Here is a 9,983-nt window from a genome sequence, read left to right on the forward strand (position 1 = left end):
GACTGTTTCAAGCGCTACACTACTAATGGAGTATTCAAACATTACAGGATTCTTTTTCCTATTCATCTGCATTAATTTACATTTATCTATATTTCGAGTTAGCTGCCATTCTTTGCCAATCACAAATCCTGTCCAAGTCATCTTGTATCCTCCTACAGTCACTCAACGACGACACCTTCCCGTACACCATAGCATCATCAGCAAACAGCCGCACATTGCTATCCACCCTATACAAAAGATCATTTACGTAGACCGAAAACAACAGCGGACCTACCACACTTCCCTGGGGCACTCCAGATGATACCCTCACCTCCGATGAACACTCACCACCGAGGAGAACGTACTGGGTTCTATTACTTAAGAAGTCTTCGAGCCACTCACATACGTAGGAACCAATCCCATATGCTCGTACCTTAGTTAGGAGTCTGCAGTGGGGCACCGAGTCAAACGCTTTCCGGAAGTCAAGGAATATGGCATCCGTCTGATACCCTTCATCCATGGTTCGCAAGATATCATGTGAAAAAAGGGCGAGTTGCGTTTCGCAGGAGCGATGCTTTCTAAAGCCGTGCTGATGCATGGACAGCAATTTCTCTGTCTCAAGGAAATTCATTATATTCGAACTGAGAATATGTTCCAGAATCCTTCAACAAAGTGATTTTAAGGATATTGGTCTGTAATTTTGAGGATCCGTCCTTCTACTCTATACAGGCGTCACCTGCGCTTTTTTCCAGTCGCTCGGGACTTTACGTTGGGCAAGAGATTCGCGATAAATGCAAGCTAAGTAAGGAGCCAATGCAGTAGAGTACTCTCTGTAAAACAGAATTGGAATCCCATCAGGACCTGGCGATTTATTTATTTTGAACCCATTTAGCTGCTTCACAACCCCAGGGATGTCTATCACTATGTCCTCCATACACGAACCTGTACGAGACTCAAACGGCGGTATGTTTGTACGATCCTCCTGCGTGAAAGATTTCTCAAATGCTAAATTTAAAATTTCAGCTTTCGTTTTGCTGTCTTCCGTTGCCAGGCCAGACTGATCAGTGAGTGACTGGATGGAAGCCTTCGACCCGCTTACCAGAATTTCCTTGCGTTTTCAATAACATGTTTCGCTTTCGTCGTCGTTTTGATGGCAAAAGCTTCAACTTGTTGTTTAACCTTTGAATACTTTGTTGTGTAACATCACGCCATGTAACCATGTCTGTTTGGACAGTGTCAATGTCTGTTCTCAATTGTTTGTGCCTGTAACGAGCGTTTGAAGCGTGATTTGCGTTTTCTTAGCTTCAGTTCACATTTGATCTAATTGGCCTTGAATATTTTTACGCGTTTCTTGTATTTCGTTGTTAGTTTCTTTCAGCCCCAGTTTTAATTCATTTTGCCCTTGTGTTATTCGCCCTTCTAAACGCTTTTCTGACTCCTGAGGCCGGCCGGGGTGGCCGAGCGGTTGTATGCGCTACAGTCTGGAACCGCGGGACCGCTACGGTCGCAGGTCCGAATCCTGCCTCGGGCATTGATGTGTGTAATGTCCTTAGGTTAGTTAGGTTTAAATAGTTCTAAGTTCTAGGGGACTGATGACCTCAGAAGTTAAGTCCCATAGTGCTCAGAGCCATTTGAACCATTTTGACTCCTGAGATTGTTGTAATAAACGTTGCAACATTCCGAATATGTTGGCGTTTTCATCTACACCATTTTCACCTGTTGCCATCTGTTGTAACCGTTCCCTATCTCGTTTTTCGTGAACAGTTTCTGTCACTTCCGAACATAGTGTATGACCACTAACACTCGTTCATTCATGCAATTGCAAAAGTGCCTGATTCAATGTGATACGTTGGTTCAATTGCTGAAAATTACTATCTACAGACTCAGGGTCTGATTCATTAGCAACGCCGTTCTTATGTCCATTGTATGGACCATATTGAACACCTTGTGTTACCTTTTGGGTCTCATTCGGTACTTCTACGTGTTCTGTCTCGTGTTGTTCAAGCTAATCTACCTCTTGGGTGTCCAACTCGATCCTATCAAGATCTTCCATGACTTCTCTTTGTCTTAATGTATTGTTTTCTGTCATTTTGAGCGTTCAGTAAGCGTTGCTCTTCGCGAATTTTTCGAACCTGACTACGCATTAACAATTTATCATAAGACTTGATTCTACCCCAAAATATCATCCACAGTCCTGTATTCAATATTTGAACCCGTTTCCTGGTGTTTTTATAGCGTTTTGGTTACTGGAGTCAGAACTGAGTACAACGCAACTCGACGATGTGGTGCGCCAGAAATTCAAAAATACATTAATACAATTCTATCTGCACTTCCCACACCGTCGAGTCATGTTTACATTTACATTCTTTTCTCCAATTTGCGTCTGCATATTGTTTGGGAGGATGATGTGTTTTGTACCTATCAAAAGCAAACTCTCAATCTATCAGAATGCTGTAATTTCGAATCCTGGCAGGGTAGCCATTTGTGAGTTGCGCAAATGGACAAAACATCTGAACTGTCATTCTTAGATAAATATGAACCTGGCCCTGTAATGCAGCTATGTGCTTTCAGGGGTCAAGTGAAACACAACAATCATGTTCAATTATTTACAATACTCAACAACAAATATTTAACTCTTTGACATATTGAACTAGCGATTATTAAATTCGTTATCTCTACATATGAAAAATTTTATCACAGGAAAGAAATATCAAAATCTTCAAAAAAAAAATGGTTCAAATGGCTCTGAGCACTATGGGACTTAACTTCTGAGGTCATCAGTCCCCTAGAACTTAGAAATACTTAAACCTAACTTAACCTAAAGACATCACACACATCCATGCCCGAGGCAGGATTCGAACCTGCGACCGTAGCGGTCGCGCGGTTCCAGACTGTAGCGCCGAGAACCGCTCGGCCACCCCGGCCGGCCCCAAAATCTTCATCAGCTAACTTACGCCTACGATGGCGTACTGGTTAACACACTGAGTTGGTGGAGAATAATTTCACTTTTTAAACCAATGAAAAACTCTCATGTACTCAATGTGAGGTTAGGTTAGTATCCTAGCTTTTGATATTCCAAGGTCAAAGCGTAAGCAAATTGGATTGAGCAAAATCTCGACTCAACATTTACTGTAGCCTAATGCGCGATGGTACTTTGCCAAGCAGGATATGCAATGGCGTTGTCTTCGTGTTGAATCTGAAACGCTAATTCCCTACTCTGGCCTTGACTTAATCCACTCAGTCTCAACTTTCCTGCTTTCCGTACAGAGATTCCTGCAGGAGTAATTAATTACCTCTTTGCCATCTGTCGCTATGACACGTGAAGCATATCGTCCACACTTCGCAGAAGCAAAGCTCTCACTGCCCTCACAGTTTTCCACACACTTGTGCAGTCTGCCGCGAGACGAGAGAGATTTCTAGAAATTTAGTTCTCAAAATGCTTCTGTATAATGGGGATCTCCCCACCGTGTCGCGTCTGTGTCGCCCAGTACGGCTTCAGTCAATAGCTGTCTCGTTAGAGATGAATTTTATTTTTATTGCCAGGTCGCCGCCAAGCCCTGTTAAAGTCATCCACCCACTTACCCTCGGTCCCAGCCATATTTATGTTAAAAAAAAATAATGTATTGTTCTGACCTTATCCCTTTCTACGCTGAAGCTCGCCGTTCTTTTATTAAGTAGGGTTTTCCAATGTCATTAACCACCTGCTCGGTTCGTCTCCAAAATGCGTTTCACTTTAACTTACTTATGCATGCCCCTGTCCTTATATTCATAGATAATGTTTCGTTAGTTTTCGGAACGTGAGTTTACTGCAATTGCTTTTTGTTGATATAATACAATTATTATTTTCTGAGGATGTCATACTGTATTGTACTGTCGTTATGGATCAAGCTTGTGTAAGGTCCGAAAAATCCGGATGCCTTACACAGCTATTTGTTAGCGGCAAATGAATTTCAATGTAATTATGCTAAGCCATCTCACTCAAGTTCTAGGGAGTGGACTAAGATACTGGTATTCGATATAAATGACGTAAGTTTCGTCGTTCAGTGTCTAGGGAGAGGATCAGGGTGTGGATATGTGTCAACAACAATTAAATTTAAAGTTATGAACATTTTTTCATTTATTTAATCGTATGGCTAGGGTCCCCCGTCGGGCAGACCATAAGCCGGGTGCCGGTCTTTCAATACGACGCCACTTCGGCGACCTGCATTCAGTCGATGAATTTGATAGGGACAGCACAACACCTAGTCCCTTGGCGGAGAAAATTCCCCGAGCCAGCCGGGAATCCAACCCGGCCCCAGACGATTGACAATCCGTCACGCTGACCATTCAGCTACCGGGGGCGTACTTTTTCTTTTGTCATATGAAGTGTCATCAGAGACCACAACCAGGCAGACATATAAGCAGTTTTCCATATTTTTCCACATTTTTCATATTTTTCCACATTTTCACTTATTTTCCATATTTATAATGTTTTTCGGTTTTTTCCGCAATTCAATCAACTTGTAGGCATTATTCTACATTTTTTATAGTCTGCATGTAAATGTACGAGAAGTATATGCCCTTTTGCATATTACCACAACCAGTTATGTAACAACAAATACGTTGTAACAGAGACTTTAAATGTTAAATAAATACCACAGTGCGACACATGAACAAAATAAACTTTTGCTACATCATTCCTACATTACCAGTACGTATGAGTGACGTCATAGTGTATTTGTTAAAACATGCATGCGGTTAGAAATAGTGATGTCAGAGCAAAAATCTCCAAAGAGTTATGACGTCACAGCACAATTCTGATATTTACTGATTTCCAAGATTGTTAACCAAAGGTTTGTTATGTGTATAAGAATTAGCACAGCGCTACAAAATACACACCTAGAAAAGTGACCATGTCTCCACTCCAACCACCACAACAAAAACGTTAGGTGCCTGTAGTGGTCTCCGCACTTTAAACGCCAATGTGTAGAGTCTCACCGCGATGGCGAATACTATGCTAGCCTACAACCCGGGAATGTCTGAGAAATTTGCATTGATTTAGGTGTAATCGTCCCCATCGTGACCGACCTGGTTGGTAAAGCCATCCCACCCATACCAAACAGGCCTTACACACAGGTGAAAATGTGAGGACGGTGATGCAGATAAAAGTGAAAAACACTCCCTGCCTTTCTTTCTAGAACAATAGCAACGAAGATCCCCAACCATCCTGATTTTAATATTAAGGATACTATGTGGGCGACGTTATACTTATCAACCTGCTCTTCCAAGCGTAATGAAGAAACATAATGACTTTTATAACAGTTAAACAAAATAAATCCTGTGATATTATTAGTAAATGCGACATTACTGTAAGAATAGTAAATAACTACGGAAAAATCAGAAGTGTATACACTCTCCAACCACCCAAATGAGACTGAGCAATGGCTACAGTGCAAAAAAAAAAAAAAAAATAAACCGTCTCTACGTGCCAGTCATTGTTTCCCCAACATCACGGCACCTCTGCCGCCATACGTTTCATGGGATCGTTTGAGCGCCGTCTGTCAACAAGCAGTTACGGTTACGGTCAGTAATCGGCACAAAATCTCGATTACATCGTGCTCTCAGCCACCTATTTGAAAAGACGAACGGCTCTGTATGAAGCATGTAGTCAGCGAAATACTGCCATACAGACGACACACGAACATTGACTGTCGGAAAAATGTTATACACTTACCTGATAAATGTAGAATCACTGTCATCTCTTCTTGATTTCCATTGGTCCCGTGAGATAAAATATAGGCGCCACTGCTGCCTCCAGTCAGCCCAGGAAATAGCGCCAAGGCTGCAGTGAGCCAAACACGTCCCTTTAGGAAAACACTAGCCCCGGTAACTACCGACACAAACATTTACAGGGTGTTTCAGAAGTGATGGTCAATAATTCACACATAGAAAGCACATGCCAAAAGTAGCTAAAAAGCTGCAATAAATATGGGTCCACAAATCAACAGTTGTCCAGATACATCACATTTTCTGTTGCGATTCATCAGTGTCTCGGAACACATGACATTTCTAAACGTTAAAGTTGTTGTTGTTGTGGTCTTCAGTCCAGAGACTGGTTTGATGCAGCCCTCCATGCTACTCTATCCTGTGCAAGATTCTTCATCTCCCAGTACCTACTGCAACCTACATCCTTCTGAATCTGTTCAGTGTATTCATTTCTTGGTCTCTCTCTACGATTGTTACCCTCCACGCTGTCCTCCAATACTAAATTGGGGATCCCTTGATGCCTCAGAATATGCCCTACCAACCGATCCCTTCTTCTAGTCAAGTTGTGCAACAAATTTCTCTCCTCTCCAATTCTATTCAATACTTCCTCATTAGTTATGTGACCCACCCATATAATATTCAGCATTCTTCCGTAGCACCACATTTCGAAAGCTTCTATTCTCTTCTTGCCCAAACTAGTTATCGTCCATGTTTCACTTCCATACGTGGCTACGCTCCATACAAATACTTTCAGAAACGACTTCCTGACACTTAAATCTATGCTCGATGTTAACAAATTTCTCTTCTTCAGAAACGCTTTTCTCGCCATTGCCAGTCTACATTTTATATCCTCTCTACTTCGACCATCATCAGTTATTTTGCTCCCCAAATAGCAAAACTTTACTACTTTAAGTGTCTCATTTCCTAATCTGATTCCCTCAGAATCACCCAACTTAATTCAACTACATTCCATTATCCTCGTTTGCTTTTCTTGATGTTCATCTTATATCCTCCTTTCAAGACACTGTCCATTCCGTTCAACTGCTCTTCCAAGTCCTTTGCTGTCTCTGACAGAATTACAATGTCATCGGCGAACCTTAAAGTTTTTATTTCTTCTCCATGGATTTTAATTCCTACTCCGAATTTTTCTTTTGTTTCCTTTACGCTTGCTCAATATACATATTGAATAAAATCGGGGAGAGGCTACAACCCTGTCTCACTCCCTTCCTAACCACTGCTTCCCTTTCATGCCCCTCGAGTCTTATAACTGCCATCTGGTTACTGCACAAATTGTAAATAGCCTTTCGCTCCCTGTATTTTACCCCTGCCATCTTCAGAATTTGAAAGAGAGTATTCCAGTCAACATTGTCAAAAGCTTTCTCCAAGTCTACAAATGCTAGGAACGTAGGTTTACCTTTCCTTAATCTATTTTCTAAGATAAGTTGTAGGGTCAGTATTGCCTGACGTGTTCTAATATTTCTACGGAATCCAAACTGATCTTCCCCAAGGTCGGCTTCTACCAGTTTTTCCACTCGTCTGTAAAGAATTTGCGTTAGTATTTTGCAGCTGTGACTTATTAAACTGATAGTTCGGTAATTTTCACATCTGTCAACGCCTGCTTTCTTTGGGATTGGAATTATTACATTCTTCTTGAAGTATGAGGGTATTTCGCATGTCTCATACATCTTGCCCACCAGATGGTAGAGTTTTGTTAGGCCTGGCTCTCCCAAGGCTGTCAGTAGTTCTAATGGAATGTTGTCTACTCCCGGGGCCTTGTTTCGACTTAGGTTAAAGTAGGCGATCGAAATGTTGTCAAGCTGTCTGAATGCAACACTGAACTCATCTCTGAAATGAGTTGCGAATCCTCTGAAGCAGTCCTGGGGAATTCTGTAAATGCTGGAAGGCTGATTCAATCTGCAAGCGTAATTTCTCAAGAGAGTTGACCTCGGCAGCGTAGACCAGGCTTTTGACACGCCCCACACACAGAAATCCTTGGGATTTAACTCCGGAGATCTTGGAGGCCATGGCACAGGCCCTCCTTTGCCTATCCAACGCTGACTATACGTCCGTGTTAGAAGCCAGAGCATTCGTAAATGAAAATGTGCTGGAGCACCGTCATGCATGAGCCACATGTTCAGGCGTTGCTTCAGTAGGACACCATCATGTACATCTGGAAGTATAGCCCACAGAAACCGTGTGTACTGCTGTCGGGTTAGTCTCTGTGGTAGGACGTATTGTCTCCGACCAGTCCCGCCTAGACGTTCAACGAATAACGCTGCTGATGTGATACGTGTGTTGCCTGAGGATTGACATCAGCCCAATGTGACAATTATGGTAGTTAAAAATACCGTCACGTGTAAATCCAGCATCATCCGTGAACAGAATACTGCTAACAAACAGGGGATTCAGGGTTGCACCCATTGCCAGAAATTCTCTCTAGGAGGGAAGTCTGCATTGTTGAGGACTTGGAGATGATATGGATAGAGTATTTACCGATGTAAAATCCGCCAACACACTGCTATGACACAGGACACGCTGTTGGATAGCAATAGACCTTGTTGAAGTACTCGTACGTTCGTGTACAATGCGTAACACCTTACCTCAACATCGGTTGTTATGATTTTGGTTTGACCTTCTCGTACATGGTGTGTGAAACTCCCGGTTTCTCTAAGGCGCTGATGTAACCGGCTAAATGTATACCTGTCGGGCTGCCTGCGGAAAGGAAAAGCTTCTTCGTACAATCGTGCAGCCTAAAGGGCACTGCCATTCTCTTTGCCATACATGAGGTGCATGTCAGCGGACTCTTCATTGGTGTAATCTCTGTCCATGGTGTGCCCACGTTCGTAACTAATTGTGAGGGCGGTACAGCTAGTGCACGGAGAGGGAAAAGGGAGTAGTTGCGCATGCGTGAACAAACAGATAGTCGATCCCAAACCTTGAGATACTAACGTACATACCTTGGTATCCACGGGCATTTACAGTTGTTCCCGACTGAAATTAATACGATACCTCGGCAACGGTTGATTTGAGGACCCATGTTTACTGGAACGTTTTAGCTACTTTTGGCCTGTACTTTCCACGTGCGAATTATTAACCATCACTTCCGAAACACCCTGTATACAACCGACAATACTCAAATTGCGAACACCTCGCGGTTATTGGCTGACAGCAACAGCCGGGCAACAAGCGAACGGTAACTCGCAGAAGTCTCCCCTTCCACATAAAATGGTTGCAGACGCCTGTAACACCCACGCTTACTTATTGTAAGTCACAGGCAGGTGGTGAGGACGAGATTAGGTTACAGCGAAGACAACGTACTACGACGGCGCTGTATTAATCACACAGAGACGCATCTCGCTAATTCTTGGAGAACCATGTAAACGAGGCTAGGGACGCTTATGTTCTCGATATTTGTTTCGTTGGCTTTGTTCTGTAAGCTGTTGGCTGCACCTTGGTACTAGTAAAATCTTTCGTTGCCTGCAGAAATGTGAGAATTTTGTAACACACCCGTTACTAACAGTGAAGAAGGCTCTCTCTAAATCAGTCACTTAATAATAGATTTGCTACCGGTAGGCTCGATCAACACACGGGTATTATTATGGAGATGCCCAGTGCTCCCAGGAGAGAAGACGACGTTGTTCTTTTCGCGAAAATTTGTAGAACTGATATCTATTGCCGATTACATACATTTCACATAAGATAAAGGCAAAAAATGGCTCTGAGCACTATGGGACCTAACTGCTGAGGTCATCAGTCCCCTAGAACTTAGAACTACTTAAACCTAACTAACCTAAGAACAGCACACAGATCCATGCCCGAGGCAGGATTCGAACCTGCAACCGTAGCGGTCGCGCGGTTCCAGACTGTAGCGCCTAGAACCGCTCGGCCAAGATAAAGGCAAATAGATAGCGTTTTTTATCCGTCAAACTATTTTTGGGGGTGGCACAAGACACCATACGGTGGTTTGAGGAGTGCGTGTGTTCAAACAAATAGAGAAAGAAACGTCACGATCGCGTTACCAACGTGTGTGCATTACATGTATTAACAGGCACATCAAAAAACACGAAGAATCTGCGACATATCTGCAGAAATGGCAAACTTTTCAGTGTGATAGCTGATCGGACATACACTTGTGTGAAACCCAGTCGAACTCCCATCTTACAGTAAAAAAGTCTCGACCTATTTTTACCAGTGACACAAGAAGAACGACGAGACAGTCCTCATCATAATTACGAGGGTCACTCATGATCACATGAGCA

The sequence above is a fragment of the Schistocerca cancellata genome, chromosome 3 (genome assembly GCF_023864275.1).
Source record: "Schistocerca cancellata isolate TAMUIC-IGC-003103 chromosome 3, iqSchCanc2.1, whole genome shotgun sequence".
Classification (NCBI taxonomy): Eukaryota; Metazoa; Arthropoda; class Insecta; order Orthoptera; family Acrididae; genus Schistocerca; species Schistocerca cancellata.